The sequence below is a fragment of the Bos mutus genome, chromosome 10, assembly GCF_027580195.1.
Source record: "Bos mutus isolate GX-2022 chromosome 10, NWIPB_WYAK_1.1, whole genome shotgun sequence".
In the NCBI taxonomy this organism is placed as follows: Eukaryota; Metazoa; Chordata; class Mammalia; order Artiodactyla; family Bovidae; genus Bos; species Bos mutus.
The window spans coordinates 31,737,782-31,762,118 of record NC_091626.1 but is presented as its reverse complement, the minus strand read 5'-3'; the positions used below and the strand labels follow the sequence as shown (position 1 = coordinate 31,762,118).

General features: G+C 44.7%; 1 protein-coding gene across 1 annotated transcript in view; it reads right to left on the bottom strand.

Moving 5' to 3' along the window:
• The window catches only part of SPTB (spectrin beta, erythrocytic), a 132,174-nt gene extending 109,227 nt beyond the window's left edge, over positions 1-22,947 (bottom strand). The window contains exon 1 of the mRNA XM_070377716.1: positions 22,789-22,947. The gene's annotated coding sequence lies outside the window, so the exon portion shown is untranslated. The remainder of the gene's footprint in view (positions 1-22,788) is intronic.
• Between the last annotated feature and the right edge of the window lie 1,390 nt (positions 22,948-24,337).

The following is a 24,337-nucleotide window of genomic DNA, read 5'->3' as shown; positions in this document are numbered from 1 at the left end:
AAATAATGTAAACTGTCAAACAGTATAGTATACATAATAGAAGTCCTTTTCTGTAAAAATAAATGGCAACCATATATTTTATTAGCATATATGTAAAAAATATTGGCAGAATATGCATCAAATTTTAATGAATGATTATCTAGCAGATAAGAAAGGTAGATAATGAGGAACTTTCATTTTCTATGGTCTGTATTTCTGCAATATTTAACATTAGTAAAACTTTTTACAGTATTTGTAAATAGAAAGGAAAATAAGTATCCCTGAAAAGGCTATAAATAAAAAGTTGTCTCCCACCGCATCACAATCAGGAAAGGTAAAACTGCCAAGACACAAGTCAGATTCTTCCCATTGAATAAAATGCGTCATACTCTTAGAATCTAAGAGAACCACACCAAATACAGCCTGATCCTTGGCTTTCTGCCTTTCCCCAAAATACAGCTTGAGGTGGTAGGAGCTGGACTTCCTAGCAAAGATCCCTCTTATTCATTGGGCATCAAGGAAATCCCCTAGTGACATGAACCAAGCAAAGAAAGTGCATTAACACCCAGAGAGCTCTCAGGAAACCAGATCCTCTCTTATCTCCATCAACAAAGGAGACTCATTTTTCACCAACTCATTGAATGAGCCCCTTTGTTTCTCCTTAAGGATCATCATATATTCTTTCCCTGCTTCTACAGAAAGTCCAGAGACGCCCCAGAATTCGGCACAGAGAGGCCGAGGAGGAGTCCCAGTGCAAACTTACTTGTCCACATTTTTAAGAGAGCCAGGACCTGAGATGGTGGGCCACTGAGAAAAGGGGAGGGAATTGCAGGTAGGTGCAAGGTGTGCCTGCAAGAATGTTTGCTTCCCAGCTTGCATGAGCAGCACCTACATCATATGCCCCACAGTAGAACATGAAAAAAGAGAAGGGACGGAGCCTGCCTCGGTATGTTGTGGGACAGGCGGCCTGAGTCCACCAGCGCTCTGACAAATACACAATGATGCATCCATTATCCCATGCTAGGCACTACTCAAGGCACGGAGAACAAGCCGTCAACATAAAGCCCCTGTTCCTGAGGAGCAGAGTCACCTCACAGCCTCACAGCACTGTGGGATACACTGGGATCCCATCACGGGGCCTCGTATGTGGAAATACTTGATAACCTTCACAAGATCAGTTTAGTTCAGTTCTGTTCAGTTGCTCGGTCGTGTCCAACTCTCTGTGACCCCATGGACTGCGGCATGCCAGGCTTCCCTGTTCATCACCAACTCCCGGAGCCTACTCAAACTCAAGTCCATTGAGTAGGTGATGCCATCCAACAATCCCATCCTCTGTCGTCCCCTTCTTCTCCTGCCTTCAATCTTTCCCAGCATCAGAGTCTTTTCCAAGGAGTCAGTTCTTCTCATCAGGTAGCCAAAGTATTGGAATTTCAACTTCAACATCAGTCCTTCCAATGAATATTCAGGACTGATTTCCTTTAGGATTAACTATTTTGATCTCCTTGCAGTCCATGGGACTCTTAAGAGTCTTCTCCAATGCCACAGTTCAAAAGCATCAATTCTTTGGCGCTCAGCTTTCTTTATAGTCCAACTCTCACATCCATACACGACTATTGGAAAAACCATAGCTTTGACTACATGGACTTTTGTCGGCAAAATAATATCTCTGTTTTTTAATATGCTGTCTAGGTTGGTCATAGCTTTTCTTCCAAGGAGCAAGTGTCTTTTAATTTCATGGCTGCAGTCACCATCTGCAGTTATTTTGGAGTCGAAAAAAAATAAAGATCACACTTCATCAGTGTCAGGGCACAGGTGAGACCAGGCTGGTCAGCCTTACCACTCAGTGCTTTCTCAGCCCCCCCAGACTTCCACCAGCCACCAATTCTTTCTCAGTCCAACTTCCTTTCCAAAGATTCCTCAACCTCTCAGTGCAAAATCATATCCCTCCGAACTTTCTTTGTGGTCTGCAGTCACCACCTTCTGCTCCTCACCATGGCTTCACTCTTATTCCTGATAATTGAGACCTTCCACTAAAACTTTGAGGGTCACTTGAGCCTCTTATAAGGCTAACAGCATCCTCCCAGCCTTTCCTCTCAGCGTCCTCCTGCATCAGACACTATTAACCATCCTTTTCTTGAAACTGGATTTGCATGGCTTTAGAGTCCCTTGGTTCCTTCATCCTCAGTGTTGCTACATCACAATCATGTTCTCTAGATCCTCCACCCATCCCTTAAATGTGGGTATTACCCAAATTAAAGTCTGCTCTCTTCCCTCATGTGACCCTCTCTTTCTGGGCTGACTGAGGGCTGTCAGATCAACACCCCCAGCCCCAGTGGCTTCTGGCCTCTAAAATCACTGCAGCAGCTCCACTGAAACATGCCACTGACACTCCCCACTCCACAGTGTCACCTGAACTCTTTCCTTGTGCCTCCTCCCCACTCTCAGAGCCTCTCCTTCTTCTAAGATGTAAATCTCAGTAAATCAGCAATACCAATATGCTTGTGTCTCCAGACACCTGAGCTAGAGAACGCTGTCACATTCATTAGCTCCCCTTCCCCTCTACTTCAGTGCCACTGAGTTTTAAGGACCGGCAAAAATACTCTAAGACTTGAAAAAAAACTGACTTGTGCTAGAGTATAAAATTAAGACTGTAAAATCAAAATTAAGAATAATACCAATGGAGGGAGGGGTGAACTAGGAGTTCGGGACTGACATATTGCTGTTTTCAGTCGCTCAGTTGGGTCTGACTCTCTACGACCCCATGGATTGCAGCACGCCAGCCTTCCCTGTCCTTCACATATTTACACTCTATATATAAAATAGATAACCAGTAAGGACCCACTGTATAGTACAGGGAACTATACTCAATATTTTGTGATAACCATAAGAAAAAAAGAATTTGAAAAATAATATATATACATATATATGGGCTTCCCTGGTGGCTCAGTGGTAAAGAATCTGCCTGTCAATGCAGGAGATACAGATTCGATCTCTGGGTTGGGAAGATCTCCTGGAGGAGGAAAAGACAACTCACTCCAGTATTCTTGCCTGGGAAATCCCATGGACAGAAGAGCCTGGCAGGCTACAGTCCATGGGGTTGCAAAGAGTTGAAGTGACTTAGCGACTAAACAACAGCAGCAATATATATATATATATATAGTATTGTATATATATATGTATATATATATATTGTATATATGTGTGTATATATAATGTGTATATATGTGTGTATTATTTATATATACATATACAGGAATCACTGTGCTATAAACCTGAAACTAACACATTGTAAATCAACTATATTTCAATTAAAAAAACTAATATACTCACTAAAAAATAATTCCAAAATCCCTTCAAATATTTTTGGCAGCAAAAACATTGTATTTAATATAGGATACTGGCAAATTTTAACATGTTTGACCCTTTATGTGTCAGGGCTCACAAAGAGAAACAAGGGGTCTGATCTCACACAGGAAGATCAGACTTCTCATTTTGACTTCTCAGAATCTCATGAATTCATCCCCTCCCTTCCATTTCCATCACCCTGGCTTGGACCCACTTGAGCCCTTTGTTATATTTCTGTGCCACAAGGGAAGTTCTATATTTCTTCAGGATGTCTTAAAACACAAGGGACAGCATATCACTACCATGTTCAAATATCTGGATAGTGCTCCAGGACCTGGGATCTAAACTACAAGCTCTTTCCACAGCATTCAAGGCTGCTACAGTCCAACCCCACCCCACCTCTTAGGCCCCTCATCACTACCTCATCCTCTGCTGCAGCCATACCAGACTGCTATGTCCCACGTGCCCTCATCTGCCCTGTGGAATGCCCTCTCCCCTCTGTGGCCAGAGGGCAGCTGGCACTTGTCTCCAGGATCAGTTCAGATGGCTGCTCCTCAGTGAGGGCTGCCTTCCCAGGATCCCTGGTCCAGACCAATATTAGCTTCCTAGAGACCCTGGAGCAGTTTGTGATACACTCAGTCCCACACGAGTCCCCCACTGCCAAATCAGAAACTTCCCAAGGCAGAGCAGAGAGCTGTGTGTCAATCACCTCTGTGTTTCCCTCACAGTCTAGCTCATAACAGACAGCACCATGCCCTGAAATGCGGCCGCCTCTTGTCCTTCCTCCCGCCATCGTTCTCTCTCTGCTCCACTGCTCCTTGGTCCTCTGCATCATCGCTGGAGTGTGCAGTGGATCCTTGTGCTACGCTGTCACTTTCCTCATGTACGACTCTTTGTGACCCTATGGACTGTAGTTCCCCAGGCTCCTCTGTCCATGGGATTCTCCAGGCAAGAATACTGAAATGGGTTTCCACGCCCTCTTCCAGGGGATCTTCCCGACCCAGGATCAAACCCTCGTCTCTTATGTCTCCTGCACTGGCAGATGGGTTCTTTACCACTAGTGCCTCCTAAGTAGACCCTTAGCTAGGTCTATACCAGCAAAACTTGGAAGCTATGAAAACTGAACTTCAAACCCACTATAACCATTCTTCCTAGTGTCCCAGATTTCAGACAATGAAAAAGGCTCTGAAGTGAAGCAGATCTGGGTTCAAACCTGGAGTCTGGCACTTGATTGACTGTGTGACCCTTAAGCGAAGTTGGCTTGACCAGCCTCAACCTCCTCACCAGTAAAAGAGGAATTATACCTAACTCAAGGACTGTTGTGAGAAATGAAATGAGTTAAGGCACTTAAAATCCCAAGCATGATACCTGACATATGACAGGGGCCCACAAGTTAACTAGCAACAGGAAACAGAAGCAAGGTCTCAGATTTCTCAAACCATCTGACCTTGACAGAAGTTCTTCCCCTCCCTGGATGCTAATATAAAATATTATTACAGCGGTAACATGATAAACTCCATGGTGCTTCTTGTATGTATTAAAGTCATCGTGAAGAGATAGGAGTATAAGATACCATACTGCTTTTAAGAATGCAAGAAGGTGGGATATCCCTGGTGATCCAGTGGCTGGGATTCTGGCCACTGGCCCCCCCCTCCCCGACAATGTGGGGGGCCTGGGTTCGATCCCTGGTCAGGGAACTGGATCCTGCATGCCACAACTAAGACCCGGTGCAGCCAAACAAACAAATTTTTTTTAAAAAAAGAATGAAAGCAGGCAATCTAATAATCTGATACAGAAGACATCCAAAGCGTCTCATCATTAAAAGAGCAAGGTGCAGAATAGTACAAAAAATAACCACAACACACATATACACAGATGTGCATGTATATATGTTACACACATAACATATGTACATATATAAACCTATGTATGTTATATACACTTACATATGCATACATAAACCTGTGTTACATACACATACATATGCACATACATACACAAACACAACCACATACCTATACCTATGTGTATATGTCTATACATGCCTAGAAAATCTCTAGAGGGATATATGAGAAATAGTTAATGGTGGTTGCCTCCAGTAATAGGCCTAGGAGTGCCATTCACACTCTTCTGTACTGTTTGAATTATTTTTATCATGGGTATGTGTTCATGTTGCAATTTTTTAAAGCCAGTTTTTAAGAGCTGTAGGAAGAGGAGGAGGAAAGGGAGGAGGAGAAACAGGGAGAGAGGTAGAACTATGCCATGGATTAAGAGAACTGGGTTCCACTTGTAGCCCTGCAACCAGCTAACTTTGCAACCTCAGGCAAACCACCTTCCCTCTGCAGATCTCCCTTACTGGTATTATAAAAAAAGGGAGCTGAGGAGCTTAACCAGATGATCTTTGGAGAAAATTTCTAGGTTATTAGGGGATGTCTGCAAGGTGCTCAGAGAGTACATTTTATCTGTAGAACATCTCTCTTTGAGCTGTTTTGATGCTTTAAGCATCAGGTTTTTAAAAAGAAAAATACACTATTTCATTTTGACCTCTTTCACATTTCAATGAGAAAGCTTTCCCACCATTTCACAGGCAGAGAAACCAAGTATAGACTGTGATGATTACTTGCCAACCAAATACACTGCTCACTAGACTGCTGTTTGCAAAGATTTATGACGCCAGGAGTTTTATAGCTCCCAGTTCATTCCCTGCCTCTTCCGCAGAGGAGGCACAAGGCTTATGCAAAACAAGCAGAAGGCGCTGTTCGCTGGTGGAAACAGGGCGAGATGTAAAGTGACTTCCCCTGGGTCGGAGCATAAACCAAGCTCACTCCCAGCACATTTAGGAAGTAAGTATTGAACCCTGGGGATCAGCTCCGCATCCCTCCCCCCACCTGGACTGAAAGCTTCACCTTGCAGATGTGTCTCACTGCAGTCATTTTCTGAGTGTTTTCTGGGTCAGAAGCAGTGAGAGCAGCTAAACCGAGGCTGCCGATGGAGTCGCACATTGAGGGCACAGTACTGAGTTACCTGCTCTTCTACGCACCTACCAGCTCACCCAACGACCTGATGCTGGTCCAAGTATTTTTCCAGTCTCCTGGACAAAGTGACTGCACACGGCTTTGAATGCAAGTGACCTCGTTTGTCCTCACAGGTGCGGGTCCCTGCCTTGCAGAGGGTATCTACTTCCTGCCCCAGAGCAGTCTGCTTCAGTTCTAACACAGCACCTCACTCTCTGTGCCTGTAAACACCTCTGTTCTTCTGATAACTTTCTACCATGAGGGACCCTCCTGCTTCAGACTTGAAGTGTCTGGGCATCAAGATTTCCCAGCAGTTGCAGAAAGCACGTACAGAGTGCACACATCCACCTTGCAGAGAAAGGAAGAGCCCGAGCCGTCAGCAATAGCCTAGATTTTAAATGGGAAAACCGAGATGAGAGCACAGCTAACATACTACAAAGTAAATCATCCCTGAAAATAAAAGAAAAAGGCTTGTCCACTCAAAAAGCATGCAGCCAGGCCACTAACCAGTAGTGGCCTGCTGGTAACCTTTACGATGGCACCTAGTAATCCTTGAGATGGATAGTGACCACTGACCTCCATGCCACTCTATCTAGACCTTCTAGAGGTAGCTATGAGTTGATCCTATGCTCACTGTCATCTCTGCATCAGATTTGTTGGCTGTTGTCTGCTCACCACAGACCTAATTATGCCCCTCAGGGCTCCCTGGGGTCTTTGGTTGTCTTGGTCAAGTCCCTTCTTCGTTTCTTTACCTCCGGGTCCCTCTATGGCCCTCTTTATGCCAGACACATCTTTCCAAGGCATTTTAATAAAATCTTTTTGGCTGTTCCACGCAGGATCTTGGTTTCCCTACCAGGGGTCGAAGCCATTGCCCCTGCAGTGGAAGCGGGGAGTTTTAACCACTGGACCACCAGGGAGGTCCCTTTCCAAGGCATTATGAGGACCTTTCATTTATTGGTTCCCCTCAGAACCTCTGCACATGTTTATAAAGGCCTAGCAGCCCCACTCATAGCCTTTGGAAGCTAAAAATCAACTCCTATCAACTGGGCACAGAACAGAGCAAAAGAAGAGAGTGGCTGGATTGCAGTGGGAGTGTGTCCATGACAAAGAATTTTGTTGAAAGAAACAAAACACTGTCAAAGGCCTGAGCAAGCAGTATGCTGGGAGTCCAGCCCCTGGTGAAACTCACTTTTTGTCTGGGTAAGGCAAAAAGGAGGGCAGAACATACCAAGAAATAAGTGCTGTAATACTTTACAAGATTGTTTCTGCTTTGACATGCCTTAAGGACAAACAAAGGTTAAATGCACCCAGAAAAAAACACAAAACCTTTATGCAGGAACTTTGGGGTCTTTTTTTTTTCCTGAAATGCCTTTCTTAACTCTTCACCATTATAAAGCAAATCTTGTGTATATTGGCCTAAAACACCCACTGAAAGAGCTTTACATAGCTACATTCTGAGGGTCAGCCTCAAACATTCACTGAAAAATGAGGTAGGAGTGACTATATTCTTGATGAGTAACTAAATTTTTCTAGCAATACACATATTCCGATGATGTATGTTAAAAGTCAGAGGTTACTTTTCTCTCCACTAAGCAAAAAGTAATCAGGGCATACAAAGGTGGGAAGACAGCCTCCTCAGGTCTAAAGCACGCGCCCTCATCCACCCCCGTCAACAGCCGGTGCCTCCCATTAACCCTTCTTCACAATCTTCTATAGGTCAAAATGTGGGGGATTATTTTCTGTATTAGATATTCTTAAAACTTCCTCTATCACCCAACCCAACCATGTGGGATCTTAGTTCCCCAACAAGGGATCAAACCTGTGCCCCCTGCACTGAAAGGCAAAATCATAACCACTGGACCACCAGGGACCCTCAACCAGCCAGAGCCTGAGTTAAGCACCCATGGGCACCAAACAAATATCTCTTCTTTAAGGAACTCATAATCTAGAGGAAAGCCACACCTGTGTACAAGCAGCCAGGGTACCATGTGAAAAGTGACAACGTAAGAACTCAGAGGAGAGTGAGATGTCTTTCTGGGTTAGGAAAGAGGGAAAGAATCAAAGTAGTTATGTTTGATCAGGGCCTTTAGCAGTATTTGTGTGAAAGTTCAAGGCTGAGGAAAGGGAAAACGATATTCCAGGCCTAGAAAACAACAGAAGAAAAGTCATGGAGGCATGAAAATGCACCCCAAGTTTAAACAGTCACAAGCATCCAATGTGGGATAAATGGGAACTTCCCTGGTGGTTCAGTGGTTAAGACTCTGAGCTCCCAAAACAGGGCACACGGTTCAATCCCCGGTCAGGGAAGTAAGATTCTGCATGCCATTCAGTGTGGCCAGAAAAAAAAAAATTGCATCCCAATGTGGGGTTAATGGAGAGGGAATGAAGCTTGGAAAGAAGGTTAGGACAAGTTGCAAAGGTCCCTGTCTGCCTGTTTAAACTTTATTTGGGGGCAACAGGGAACAATTAAGGATTTTTCAAGCAGATGAATGACTCAGTGAGTCTCATGTTTTTAAAAATAATTCTGAGATCAGGTTAGGAAGACAGAGACTGGAGGCCAATTATTCAAACATGAGATAAGAATAGGGACAGTGGAAATTGAAAGAAAGAAACTAACTTGAAATTGTTAGAGAAAAAATGAATAGGAGCTGGCAGCCAACAGGATGTAGAAGCCTGAAAAGAAGAAAAACTACAAAGTTGCTGAGGTTCTTACTTGGGAGGATGGTGACAATATGAACCCAGCTATGAAAAAGGGCAGAAGAGCAGGTCTGGAGGCAAAGAAGGGGACTGAGAAGTCCTATTGCTACATGGGGAGTTTGGACCTCTTGTTACAGCCAAATGGAGACAGCTAGTAGACAGCTTGAAGGCAGACCTGGAACTGAGAGAGGAGACTGGGGCTAGAGATACAGATTTGTATGCATTGGCCACCCCAATAGTTACAAACTGGTAGAGAGGAAGGAGATGTGGGTTTGATCCCTGGGTTGGGAAGATACCCTGGAGGGATGGCAACCCACTCCAGTATTCTTGCCTGGAGAATCCCATGGACAGAAGAGTCTGATGGGCTAAGTCCATAGGGTCGCCAAGAGTCAGATGTGACTGAAGCGACTTAGCACAGTACAGAGAGGAAGGAACAGAAAAACCAGAAAGACACAATGGTAAGCAACCTGGGAGGAGAGGAAAGGATGCCAAAAGAGGGCATAGTTTCAAAGCAAGAGTGGTTACTGGTCAAATATTGCAGAGAACCTGGGACTTGGGTCTGGAAGGAGGCCACTGTGTCAGACATATCAGACCCCTTGGAACAGCGATAGGGAGAGCTGCCTTATGACAGAGGGTATATTGTATAATACTAATTAGCATCTTCATCCTCAGATGTCAAAGAACTATTTCAGAAATAGGATTCAGAACATTGATTATTTATTAACAGCTAATCAGGGGATTCAAGCCTATAAGGTAAATCATTGAAAATATATAGAAACACATAAAGGTATACAACTAATTATCTTTACAAATTCAGATCATTAAAGATTCAGGATAAAAGAAAAAGAGTCTTAGAATTAAGACCTGTGGAACATTGATGTATATCCAAATATGATGGGTGTGGTGACTCCAGGCGAGCACTCTAGAAAAATATACCAGGGTTCAGCTTTGATCCTCTAGGTATGTAATTTAGGATAATTAAACTTCTCTAAGACTGATTTTTTCATCTAATTAGGATGATAATAGAAATAACAAATACATATAAAAACTCTCAGCATAGTGCCAGCACATAATAAATGTTGAATTAGAAAAACTCATTATTCTAATTATGCAATTATAGTAATGTTTCATTATTATATTATATATTATAATAATATTTCATTAGTCTTTACTTTTTTTAATCAATAACTATTTTTGAGTCACTCCCCTCCATGTACCAAGCATGACTCTAGGTGCTGGGAATATTAACTTAGAAAAAAGAGTGCAATCCTGTTCCCTGTCACAAGAAGCATGGCCTAAACCTGTAGAAGGCAAGTGGTCAATTAAAAAACAAGATGATCCTTCCTGTAACAAAAGAATGAAAAAGGTGCTCAAAAATATGCAGGAGGAAGCACTCGGCGCTATCCCAGGTCCTGGGGAAGAAAAGGGGCTGTCGGACGAGGTAGCATTCAATCATTACAAGAAAATCTGAAGCAATTTAAAGGATAGTAATAAATATTAAGGTGCCATCACACACACATACACATACACACCACTGAAAAAACATGTCAGAAAAGAAGGTTCTTTGCCCAAGGGCAAACAGGAAGAGAAAAAGAGCTGGAAGCAACCCAAACTCTTGTCATTCAGCTCAAGGATATATTTTGGCTGAAACAATCATCATGTAATATTTACACCCTTACCCCTTGAGCTTGGGCTCCATGTTCTACAAAGCAAATTAAACATCTCTTGCCTGTCCTCTAAAAGTCTACAGTTTAAAAATAGGTAACTAATAAACGGACAAATTGAAGAACTTTGAGGACAAACTACCTGCTTAAGGTAGAGTTCTCAAAGGAACAATTTTCAAGATCAGTTCAGTCCCAAAGGTGAGGATGTTAACAGATTTTGTCCTTCCCTTTGAAAACAACAAATATCGGGGAGAAATATTAAAACTGCATGGTTTGGTTCTTAAAAAGCTAAAAACAGACTACCCAGCAATATACTAGGGTAACTTCTGAGTATATACCCAAAAGAAGGGAAAGCAGACTCTGGAAGAGATGTTCATATATCCATGTTCACAGCAGCATTAATCACAACAGCCAAGAATGGAAGCAACTCAGGTGCCCATCAATGGATGAACAGATAAAGATGTAAAAAAAATACATACAATGGAATATACTCAGGAAGGGAATTCTGACCCATATGACAACATGAGTGAACTTTGAAAACATACTAAGTGAAATAAGCCAGTCACAAAAGAACAAATACAGCATTATTTGATTCTATTGATATTTACATGCGGCATGTAGAGTGCTTAAATACATAGAGACAGAAAGTAAAGTGGTGGTTGCTAGGTGATTCATGGGCGTTAGTGTTCAGTGGGTACAGAGTTTGAGTTTCGGAAAATGAGAAACATTCTGGACATGTATGGTGATGATGGTTACACAACGATGAGCATGTGCTTATGTCACTGAAAGCGAAAGTGGAAGTCGCTCAGTCGTGTCCGGCTCTTTGCAACCCCATGGACTGTACAGTCCATGAGATTCTCCAGGCCAGAATACTGGAATGGGTAGCCTTTCTCTTCTCCAGGGGATCTTCCCAACCCAGGGATCAAACCCAGGTCTCTCACATTGCAGGCAGATTCTTTATCAGCTGAGCCAAAAGGGAAGCCCTATGTCACTGAACTGAGCACTTAAAATAGTTAAAGTGGTAACTTTTATGTTATATATGCTTTTCATAATTTAAAAAACTGAATGGCTGTCATGCTCATTAAGGGCTTCCCTGGTGGCTCAGAGGTAGAGAATCTACCTGCAATGCAGGAGATGCAGGTTTGATCCCTGGGTCAGGAAGATTCCCTGGAGGAGAGCATGGCAACCTACTCCAGTATTCTTGCCTGGAGAATCCCACAGATCCCACAATAATCCCCTGGCGGGCTACTGTCTATAGGGTCACAAAGAGTCAGACATGCCTGAAGCGACTGAGCATACACACATGTATGCTCATTAAATACCTGTTCTTTATCATTTCACGGCAAATAAAAATATCTTGTTTCTGACATTTAGATGCAATGCCATCTGAAGAGGGGATGAGAAACTGAGCCCGAGCATATTAGAAAGCTCTTCATCCAAAGGAGCAGTATCCAGTTACCATTCCCTGGGGATGGACACCTTTGTGACCCACTAAGAAGGTGGCTTTGTTGGCAGCTATCATTTGACAAGTTTTAATTAAAATAATCCCAGTGTACCAACATCGCCCCTCTAGGGATCGACTGTCAAAGCGCACATTCCAAAAATTACTAACTGAATTTCTATGTGTAAAATCATTAGGCAGAGCTTTATGTAAGACCTGTGACTATAATTCATATCAAGTTAAATCTGATAAAATACAATTCAAATCAGTTCTTGCTCTTAAGATATGTCTTGTTGAATAATAGATGGACACAAGGAAATGGCAACCCACTCCAGTATTCTTGCCTGGAGAATCCCATGGTCAGTCCATGGGGTCGCAAAGAGTTGGACACAAATGAGCAACTAACACTTTTCAAGAACAGCTAAATAGCAATAGAAGAAGTATATAATTATGTTCAAATTAAGTAGTATATGTAACTAGCCCTTTAACAAACTTGGGTAATGGAGAGATTACTTGGGCCAGGAATGTTCCAGGAAGACTGATGGAAAGGACTCTGGGAGAAATGTTCAGGACTCGGGAAGTATGTCTCAAGTCATATGCTTATAGGTGCACTGAATTTTTCTTAAAGGATACACAGGATACGGTTGACACTGGTTAACTTTTTAGGAGTAGGACTGAAGGGAGGGGAAAAAAGACTTTTACTTTTCACTGCGTTCCCTTGTACAGAGTGGATACGCTTTTCAACCATTCACTTCATAATTTTAAAAGTTCTTTTTAAAAATGATAACCAAAGAGTGTTAAAAAGTATGCTTTAATCAGCAAATTGAAAACATTTCTAATTACAGAAAGTGAAATGTATCTCAATCTTGTCTGTATTGTGTCTTAATTTCTATCACATAATGGAGATATTGTGAGAATGACCTAAAATAAAGGTACAAAGCACAGAGAACTAACTGCACATTTGAGGCTTTACCTCAAAACAAACAGATGAGTCACTCATAATAAAACACCTTTCTGGTATTACCTACCTGAGTCTATTCCAAATCAACTCCTCAATGAAAACAAAAATTAAAAACAGCAGCCCACAGTACATTTGATAAGACATATCCCCATCTCACTATATGGCTTTTTCATTCTTCTAGTTCAGCTCAGTTCAGTTCAGTCCCTCAGTTGTGTCTGACACTTTACAACCCCATGAATCGCAGCACGCCAGGCCTCCCTGTCCATCACCAGCTCCTGGAGTTCACCCAAACTCATGTCCATTGAGTCGGTGATGCCATCCAGCCATCTCATCCTCTGTCGTCCCCTTCTCCTCCTGCCCCCAATCCCTCCCAGCATCACAGTCTTTTCCAATGAGTCAACTCTTTGCATGAGGTGGCCAAAGTACTGGAGTTTCAGCTTCAGCATCATTCCCTCCAAAGAAATCCCAGGGCTGATCTCCTTCAGAATGGACTGGTTGGATCTCCTTGCAGTCCAAGGGACTCTCAAGAGTCTTCTCCAACACCACAGTTCAAAAGCATCAATTCTTCAGTGCTCAGCTTGCTTCACAGTCCAACTCTCACATCCATACATGACCACTGGATAAACCATAGCCTTGACTAGACGGACCTTTGTTGGCAAAGTAATGTCTCTGCTTTTGAATATGCTATCTAGGTTGGTCATAACTTTCCTTCCAAGGAGTAAGCATCTTTTAATTTCATGGCTGCAGTCACCATCTGCAGTGATTTTGGAGCCCCCAAAAATAAAGTCTGACACTGTTTCCACTGTTTCCCCATCTATTTCCCATTAAGTGATGGGACCAGATCTCATGATCTTCATTTTCTGAATGTTGAGCTTTAAGCCAACTTTTTCACTCTCCTGTTTCACTTTCATCAAGAGGCTTTTTAGTTCCTTTCACTTTCTGCCATAAGGGTGGTGTCATTCTTCTAGTAGCTCAGATCAAAACCAGTTGAATCATCCTTGACTTATTCTTTTTCTCCCATCTTCTGTATCCAAGTTCCATCAACTCTACCTAACTGATTCATCCAGAAGCCAGCTGCATCTCTCCACCCCCTCCACCATCACACTGGGTCTACATCTCTACCCTGGACCACTTGCAGTAGCTTTCATTTCACTCCCCTACAATCAATCTTCCACAGGACAGCCAGAAAAATTCTCCTAAAACACCAATATGAACGAGTCACTCCCTGCCCACAACTTCCTGTGACTTCCAATTGTAGGGCTGAAACCCAAAGTTGTCACCTGGCTACAAAGCCTGCATGATCCAGACCCATTTCCTCCCCAGCATTACATCCTGTGCTCCCCTCTGGCTCCCTCCACTCCAGTCATACCGGCTTCCTGCCACTCCATGGACATCGAAGTGACACCCATCTCTGGACCTTCCCACTCGACCTGAATCTCTTCCCCCCCAAACATCCTCATTCCTCTTCTTTGTTCCACTTGGGTCTCAACTTGATGGAAAATTCAGAGAGGCCCTTCCCAGCCATCCTACATCAACTAGTAGAATCACCTCCCTCTCTTTCTCTTCACACTATTTTTCCTTTTTTATCACCTAAATTATGATAGACGTTCATCTGTGGTTTGTTGTTGTTTAGTACCTGTCTCACCTAACTAGAAGGTGCTCCATGATGTCAGACTATTTTTACCATCTTCACTGCTGTATCCCCTGGGCCTAAAATATCACTGGCAAGTAAATGAGAGCTCATTAAGTATTTGTTGAAGACTGAAGTAAGCACAAATCAAGGCACACAGGATCACTGGACAAAAAGAGGTTCCTGAAGCCCAAAATGAGACATATGCATAATAACACCCAGTAAATTTGGGGTAAGAGACTGAAGAAGCCAAAACATCAATTATTAGACATATAAATCCATCACTTAGCTATAGCATGCTGGGAATCCACATGTATGCTTGACACTACTTTGTAACATCATCTGTGTAGAAGCTGAAGGGCTACTCTTAAGGTTTTGTGGCTAAAGAGTAAATACGGTAACAACTTTTCTTCTCCTTTTCTCCAGGAACAAAGAACTTAGACTAAAAGTTCTGCAGGAGAAAGAAAGCAATTATTATCTCAACCAGAAGGCCCAGAATATTCAACTATTCCACTGAGAAGATCTGGACAAAGTCCCAGCCTTGAAATAAGGAAACTGACTGAAGTCAAGTTCTACCACAAATTTAGGGATTTTGGACACGCCCTTGTATGTTTCTGATCCTGTTTCCTTGACTGTTTGTTCCCTGTTTTGTCACATGGTCATTGTAGAATAAAATGAAGCAACACACTTAACAAAGGTCTCCTGAAAACTAAGTGAACTGTATATTATGTGTGGTCATCATCTTGTACTGGCTGATCTTAGTTCACATTCCCTTTGCTGCTGCCAGTGAGCTCTGTCTAAACAAGGATCTGATCAGGTCTCTCCTCTGCTCAAAACGTTTATTGATTTCAACTTGAACCTTCAATGGTTCAACTTCTTCACACACTAAACTTATACCATCTTTAGGGTCATATATCTAGCCCATTCGTGGACTGTGGTCTCTACTCCAGACACAGAGAACTACTCCTCTTCTAATCTAATCACACTCTATTGCACGTCTCTGATAGGCTATGTGCTAGGGTCCCACCCGTGCCCATTCTCCCTTCTTCCATCAGGAAAACCCCAGACACTCTCCAGCCTGAATCAGACTCTTCCCCAGTGGGGCTATTTCTCAGGCATCCTGTAGAATCACTGTTTGCAAGTCCTTTCCCCACCAGACCAGTGAGTCTCCACTGGACACCTTTTTATGTCCTCAGGATATGACAGGGTAATGCATACAGTAGGTATCCAACATCTGCTCTTTCTAAATATTTCTCAGGTGGCTCTCTCAGGCCTTTCCAGCTCTAAGGCTTGGAGTCAGTATTATGAAAGGCCTTTTCTAATTCTTTCACCCTGAAGGAAATAGTCATGAAGGTGAAACTGACTGAACACTTCTAAGGGGCTTCAACAGAACCAAGAACTCCCAAATGTTCAAGCTGGATTTAGAAAGGCAAAGGAACCAGAGATCAAATTGCCAACACCTGTTGGATCATAGAAAAAGGCAAAAGAATTCCAGAAAAGCATCTACTTCTGCTTCATTGACTATACTAAAGCCTTTGACTGTGTGGATCACAACAAACTGTGGAAAACTCTTCAAGAGATGGGAATACCAGACCACCTTACCTGCTGTTGCTGCTGCTAAGTCGCTTCAGTCATGTCCGACTCTGTGCGACCCCAGAGATGGCAGCCCACCAGGCTTCCCCGTCCCTGGGATTCTCCAGGCAAGAACACTGGAGTGGGTTGCCATTTCCTTCTCCAATGCCTGAATGTGAAAAGTGAAAGTGAAGTCGCTCAGTCGTTCCCGACACTTAGCGACCCCATGGACTGCAGTCTACCAGGCTCCTCTGTCCATGGATTTTCCAGGCAAGAGTACTGGAGTGGGGTGCCATTGCCTTCTCCGACCACCTTACCTGCCTCCTGAGAAATCTGTATGTATGTCAAGAAGCAACAGTTAGAATCGGACATGGAACAATGAACTGGTTCCAAATTGGGAAAGGAGTAGGTCAATCCTGTATGTTGTCACCCTGCTTATTTAACTTATATGCAGAGTACATCATGAAAAATGCTGGACTGGATGAAGCACAAGCTGGAATCAAAATTGCTGTGAGAAGTATCAATACCCTCAGATATGCAGATGATACCACCCTTATGGCAGAAAGCAAAGAGGAATTAAAGAGCCTCTTGATGAAAGTGAAACAGGAGAGTGAAAAAGCTGGGTTAAAACTCAACATTCAAAAAACTAAGATCATGGCATCCAATTCCATCACTTCATGGCAAATAGATGGGGAAACAATGGAAACAGTGAGAGACTTTATTTTCTTGGGCTCCAAAATCCCTGCAGATGGTGACTGCAGCCATGAAATTAAAAGACACTTGCTCCTTGGAAGAAAAGCTATGACCAACCTAGACAGCATATTAAAAAGCAGAGACATTACTTTGTCAACAAAGGTCCATCTAGTCAAAGTTATGATATTTCAGTAGTCATGTATGGATGTGAGAGTTGGACCATAAAGAACACTGAGCACAGAATTGATGCTTTTGAACTGTGGTGTTGGAGAAGATTCTTGAGAGTCCTATGGACAGCAAGGAGATCAAATCAGTCAATCCTAAAGGAAATCCGTCCTGAATATTCATCAGAAGGACTGATGCTGAAACTGAAGCTCCAAAACTTTGGCGACCTGATGCGAAGCACCAACTCATTAAAAAAAGACCCTGATGAAGGGGAGGGAGGTTTGGGAGGGAGGGGACATGGGTGTACCTATGGCTGATTCATGTTGATGTCTGACCGAAAACCACAAAATTCTGTAAAGCAATTATCCTTCAATTAATAAAAAAAAGACCCTGATGCTGGGAAAGACTGACGGCTGGAAAAGAAGAGGAGGACAGAGGATGATACAATCGGATGGGGTCACCAAATCAATGGACATGAGCTTGAGCAAGCTCCAGGAGATGGTAAAGGACAGGGAAGCCTGGTGTGCTGCAGTCCATGGGGTCGAAAAAGAGTCGGACATGACTGAGCAACTTAACAACAACAACAAAGGGGCTGCTGGAAACAGGCCGGAAGTGAGCAGAGGGACAGAATGAGGCTAGAAGTCTCTTTCTGGTCCTCGTAAGTTATGTCTTCAAGGTATGCTTCATTTTGAGGTGCCTTGAATTCTCAAGTGAGCCATACTCATATTTACATCTGGTATAAATGGAAATGATTTTCAACCTATTTTCAGGATTATCCAAGTTTCTCCTTTTCTTGATGGAGGAAAGTCTTGAGCTGAACATAATTCAAAGCAATTATTGTTCTTTAGCTGTCAAGATGCCCTGTTATTCTTTTCATAAATATCCTGGATGATCTGAGCCCAGTTCATCACAAAGTCTTTTTTTTTTTTAGCCCTGTACCTTTTCAGTTGCTAAATTTATAGCATTCAAATGAAAAGAAGAAAGGAAGCCCCACTTTTGCCCCCACTGCTAACATGATATGTGCCTGGGTTTTAATTGCCCTTGTAATTATACCCTTGGCCAGGTCTGCACAGGTATAATGTAGAAATTAAACATTATGGCAAAGCCTGAAAAGGCCTCGCTGAGATAGGAAGACACGACAGCTTCGTAATATCTCTAGTTACCAGGAAAAGGCAAAAGAAAAATGAAAAGGAGGCCTGGGAATGTCATAAGCTAGCTAGATAACAATCCACTGAGCAGGCATTTCTGTCTATGACCCTCTCTAAGACTGTGAGCTGGAAGGCTCGGAATCCCCTGGTGGTTTGATAGTCAGCTAAGGCTGGATGAAAATGGAAGAAGGTGGAGTGCCTGGCTTGTGAGTTAAGAAATAAGCACAGCAACAAAGGGAAACACGCTATGACATTTTCTAAATATTTACCAAGGGGAGTTGACAATTCAGTGAGTGCAGCCAGACCTGACAGTGAATTCTCCTGACTGCCTCCTACACTTTCGCTCAATCACCATCTCCATCTCTGAAAACCAGGTAACCTTCACCTCTGGGGGTGTTAGAGGGAAAACTGCCTCTCTGTGATAAACCCAGCAAATGCTACATGATGATTCTGGCACACAGATCACCGCATTTACTCTTTCTCTCCAGATTTCTTATCTAAAGCAGAGGAGTAACTGAACAGCTGTCTGTAAAAAAAAAAAAAAAAACTAAGTCGATATAAACTACTTTTAAGATAAAATATTTCTTTCCATGGTAATTTTCAACTAGTCATATCCATATGATTTCAGCACCCAGTATCCATGAACTTCTCTGCCAGTCCTCATTCTAAAACTAAATTTCTCATCAGCCCACACAGCAGAGTTACTTTCATTCTTGATCCTCCCAAGTCAATTGATAAATGTTAATCTGCAGGTCAAGGTTATTTTAAAAATTATGAAGAAATGTACTTTATATCATTCTAAACTTCCCGCTGGTCACATTTCCTACCATTTCAGGTCTTGGACAGAGAGTATAATTTTGTGTTTGATTTTGAAATTTGGAACAACATATTTCAAGAGCAATTTAGTGACTGGGTTTAGATTAAAACAGGTATTTGACAGTCCCAATAACTCTCTAAAGTCTTTTCCTTCTCCACTGCTCTAGAAATGCTACATAATTATTTGTCTTAAAATCTGTATCAAGATATTAACACCTATTGTGCCAAAACGCATACATCTGTACACCTCACAGGCAATGGGAAGGTTATGGAGCAGTTTAGAGTTGAATGCCCCTTTATGTTTTCTATCCTATCTCCAATACCTTTTAAAGATTTTACTAGGATGGAAGTACTGGACATGAAAATATACCCTCTCACAATCTCTCTCAAAGGAAAGAAAATGGCAGTGGTTTAATATTAGGCAGAACTTCAGGAAATAAACCCAATACTGGCCTTGAGAGGGAGAAAGCAAAGAAACAGGCTAAAATGATAAGAAGCAGGAAAGGTCCGTACCACCACTGCACATAAATCATCAGGTACATCACAGTTGGGTCTCACCTTTAAGCAAACAGCTACACAAATAGAAGGCTAGACTCAGTGACCTCCAAGGTCCCTTCCCAGTCCAACAGCGTTGCCTCATGAATTTTTTATAATTATCTTCTGTCCTATCACCCTGTCCCCATGCATCATCAAGCCCTCCTGACCACGTCCACGACTGAAAGGAAAATCTGTTTTCAAAAAAAATCCATGCTTTGACTACTGCCAAAATTTACAGTTCTGTCCTTGAAACAATGATGGGCACATAATGGGCATGGCTAAATACCTCTGAGCAAGTGAGTCTCCAATACCTTCAGCAATATATATATTTTTACAACAAAACGTAAATAGCTTATTTTAACATTGATACCTGCTCTTCCTCAAAGTATTGACTGACATTCATGATTATTTTGTTCCTGCAAAACAGATCTTCTGGAAAGTGGCCACCGTGTGAGAGAAATAACCCATGTGATTTGAAAGTGAACCTTGGGGGCTTTGCAGGTTTGGTTCAGAATAGCAAGCTTCATCCTGCTAGGGTTGGAGGATCTCCTGTGGAGGACAAGTCAGTGGTGGCTTGCCACGGGGAAGGGGGCACTGGCGGGAACAGTCCGGGAGGTGGCCCGGCCCTTCAGCAATATTTTTAAAGCTTCTCTGATATATGCAGAATTATCACCCAAGGGGAGAGTGAAAGACTATGAAGCTAAGAGACAACCCTACAACCAGCTCTTTCCACCTTGTACTTCTATATCCACTGCTGACTGCCAAACCTCAAAAAGAAGGTTGACCAGCTGAGTCTGAATCCCAGCCCCACCACCCATCAGCTGTGTGATGTGAGGCAAACTATTTAATCTCCTTGAACCTATTTCCTCACTTGTAAAATGCTGATAATAAGAGCTACCTCACAGAGTGACAACTGAGTAGGATAATATAAAGAAAAGTCTGAGCGTTCATTTACTCATTCTCTCATTCATTCAGCAAAGATTAACTGAGTGTTCACCACAGCCAGGTACTGGGTTAGGCATTGGTTTGGTATGTAAAAAATAGAAGAAGAAGAAAAAAAAGTCCATTACTTTTATTTACTAAAAACAGCCTATGTCCAGAACTGTGGCAGATTCGTCAGATTTTTAATTTAGTTCAACACTTTCATTCACAGCTAGTTTGCCTAAAACAGTCATTTTTAGTTTGTCATATAGGATCCCAGGTGGGAGTCTGCCTCCGGCCAACCTTTACCTACCCTGAAGCTAACCATCTAGCAGGCGTTCTGCTAAAAGACGCCTTCACTTGGAAGAAGCGATGACCAGAGCAAAAGGCGGTATTCCAGCTCTCAGCAGAGCAAGCCACTCAGGAAAACTTGATACGCCTGTACACCCAGGCCCGTCCTGGATGCCTGGAAGGTCTGGGGTGCTTTCAATTCCACAAGCGGACTGAGTCTTCCGAGAATTGGGATTAACAGGGCTGGCTCATCCCCAGTCATTGTGACTGGACCACCTATAAAGCAAGGGCAAGAGCTAAGGGGTGGGGGTGTCTAAAGGCCACCTTTTTTTAGTGTAGGGCTGATGTCTTTCAGCTATACTTAACTTCAGGGTGTGATAAAGTTCTGTGTAAATGACCCACTGCTGAGAAGTGGTGGTCTCAAGGCTGGTGGGCTTTTCTTCAGTGTGAGCTTAACATTCCTTTTTCTAATTAGCCCACAGCCTTTGGGCAAGTACAAGCCTAGCTGTGCTGGGTACTGAGCATTCAGCACTCTTAAATATTTTGCATTTACAAAAAAAAAAAAAGAGTTGTCCAAGACATTCTGGAATCCAGGTCTCCTAGCAAAAGAGTTAAAGTCTGACACTGGAATAGGAAATGACCTGCTCTAGGTCATAGGATCAGAGGGTGATTAAAGAGGGAATTCTAGAATAAAATTTGGTACCATCTGTGAAACTAAGAATCTCGTAGCAGATAGTATACAGGTGCCTAAAATTTCTGATTTGCAGACTCCTCTCATTCAAGAGCCACCTGAATCACTTCCCTTAGGAACTGAAGTATATAGATCGTGACTAACTCACCGCTGTGGGTCTCGCACGGCTGCCTCCTACCTAGAAGTGACAGCCTAGACTCTCGGCACAGGAGTTCTGGGTGCAAAAATACTGTCACTAGACATCCACCACTACCACTCCCATCTGAAGCATCTAAGAAACTAAACTATGGCTTCTTTTCATTTTCCTTCAGCGTGTTATTATTAACTCCTGGCGCCTCTAATTGCTCACTGAAAACAGTGGTTTGGATATTAATAGGCTGAAAATCAAGAACCCTACCTGGGGCTCGTTGTCACGGAAACGGTACTCAAGCCCGTCGCTACTTCCCCACCCTTGGAAGTCTGGGCGAGTTGGTGGAAGTTGGGGATTGTTTTAACGCTGTTAATTTCTCCCACTTTCTGCTGTTTCTCAGGGCCAAGTTGGAGAAAGAGAAACTGGTGAGGCGAGTGACTGTAGTATGTAGCAGCTTGGAGGAGTGAAACTCTTTAGGAGTGGAAGGGTAAGGGTCCTTGGAGGATGGCTTGGGGCACGCTGAGCTCCTCTCCTTGGGGCTGCACCCGGCCACTCCGCTTCGTTTCCCGGGCCCTTCCGCTGCCCTTCTCTCCCAGCCTGAGCGCGGAGCTACCAGCAGCGCGCAGACAAGTTCCCCAGAAGGGAATCTGAGCAGCCCCAGGCTGAGACACCCAGCAGAGAAGGGAGTGGGGAGGTCGGACAGGCTAAAGGCAGAACCCTCTTCGTCCCCATGCCAAGGTTCTGGGGGAGGCAGCCCCGGGACCAGAACACGCATCCCGCTCACCACCCTCCCAGCGCCCCCGGGCGATGCTCCAGGATCCGGATCTCCAAAGCAAGCGCCCAGCTAGCTAAGCGCCTCCGAAACCCACGCGGATTCCCGCGCCCCGGGGCGATCTCTGCCGCAGCCGCCAGGGCCTCTCGCGGGCTCTACGCCCGGCACCCAGGGCTGGGCCCCCACCCGGTCCCCTGGGCGCCGTGCGTCACGCGCCCCCTGGGCCCAGCGCCTCCTCAGCGCTCGCGCCGCGCGCCCCAGCCTCGCGCATCCGCACCCGCACCCAGCTTCCTCCGGCCGCGGGGCCCTCCCGGGACTCACCTGCGCTGGGGCTGTAGCGGCGGCCACCCCGAGCCCGGGGGTGGCAGTGGCGGCGGCGCAGGGGGAGGAGGGCAGCGCGGGGCTCCTGGCACAGCGGCCGCCGGGCGCCTGGTGCTGCCGAGCCGCGGACCCGCCCAGAGATATAAATAACATTATCTGAGGAGGGACATTCCTGCCGGGGGACATCGCTGCTGCCGGGACCAGATAGTCCCGCGGCGGGGGCGGAGAGGCGGGGCCGCAGCCTCCCGCAGCGCCAGGCCCAGCCCCCGCCTTCCCCACCCACTCCCGCACCTGCCAATCAGCCTCCGAGCCCCGGGCCACCTGCCCGGCCTCCGCCCGGCTCCCCCGGCCAGCCTCCGCCTCCCGGAGGACCGCCCGAGTCCGAGCCACCCGAAGCCGGAGCGGTCCGCAGCGCCCCCATCGCCGCTCACCTCCCCTCACCGCGCGCTACCCCGAGCCCCCTGCAGCGGGGAAAAGATTTGGCTGCAGCTCCGGCCTAATTCGTGCACCCAGAGCGGCAAGCCTGGCCAGGAAAATGAGCCCTCCAACCTTTCCCACCCCGCGTCCCCACTGTATACAGTCAGGCTTTTCAAATATGTTAAAAGACCCGCTGAGGCCGTAGGTTAGGAGAGGCGGGCGCCCGGGCAGCGCGCCCTCGCTGCGGCGTGTTTGGGAGAGACAGATTGTTCCCGGGGGCTGGTGTGTTAGAAAGCGCACTGTGGGGCAGGCTTCTCGGGGCTGGCAGTAAGAGCAGACGCTGGGAGGGCTGGCGTGGGCACTGGGCGGGAGACCCTCGCCCTCAGCCCGAGAGCTCGGTGTCTCTGTTTGCAAACCTGGTGTGGTCTGGGCGGACCCCGCAAAGCCGGAGGGGCACAGCGCGAAGTCCCACGGCTTGCATGTTACAGGGACTGTAATCAACAGGCAAGCTGCCACCCCAGCCCACCGACATCTCCTGGCCGGCCCTGGTTTCCAGGGAGCCGAGGCTTCCTCGCCGCAAGCCTGGGTGGGGTGGGATGCTGTAGGCCCGAGAAAACACTAGAAACGCTGGTGCCAAAGAGGAAAGACAACAGCACCTCCGCTCACCTCGGGAGAGACACAGAAGTGGCAGCTTGAAAAGCTGTCCACTTTTTTGACTTTCTTACTATACAAGGTCATTGTTCAGTAAGCCTTGGTGATACACCTTGCCGCAGTTTTCATCTCTTTTCTCCATCAGCCGTGCTGGGACGGTTTCTACCCAGACAACAACCCAGGGAATCTCAGGTGTTTTGGAGATGGCAGTGGCGATGTGAAGTGCAAAGATGTAGAAAAGAGTTTTAACTTTGATAATGCCTGGTGTTCTTCACAACGGAACAGTCTTGCTCCTGAGTTATTTGCTTGGGAGTATAATTATGCTGTTTTCCAGGATTCACCAGGAAAACGGTGTTTAAGTGCCAGATGTGAGTTCTTAGTCTATATACTGAACGTATGCAAAGATACTTCACTTCCTGCTGCAGTCACACGTCTTGAGAGTGAGTATTTAGACCCTGGTTTGTGCTAAGTGGGGCAAACC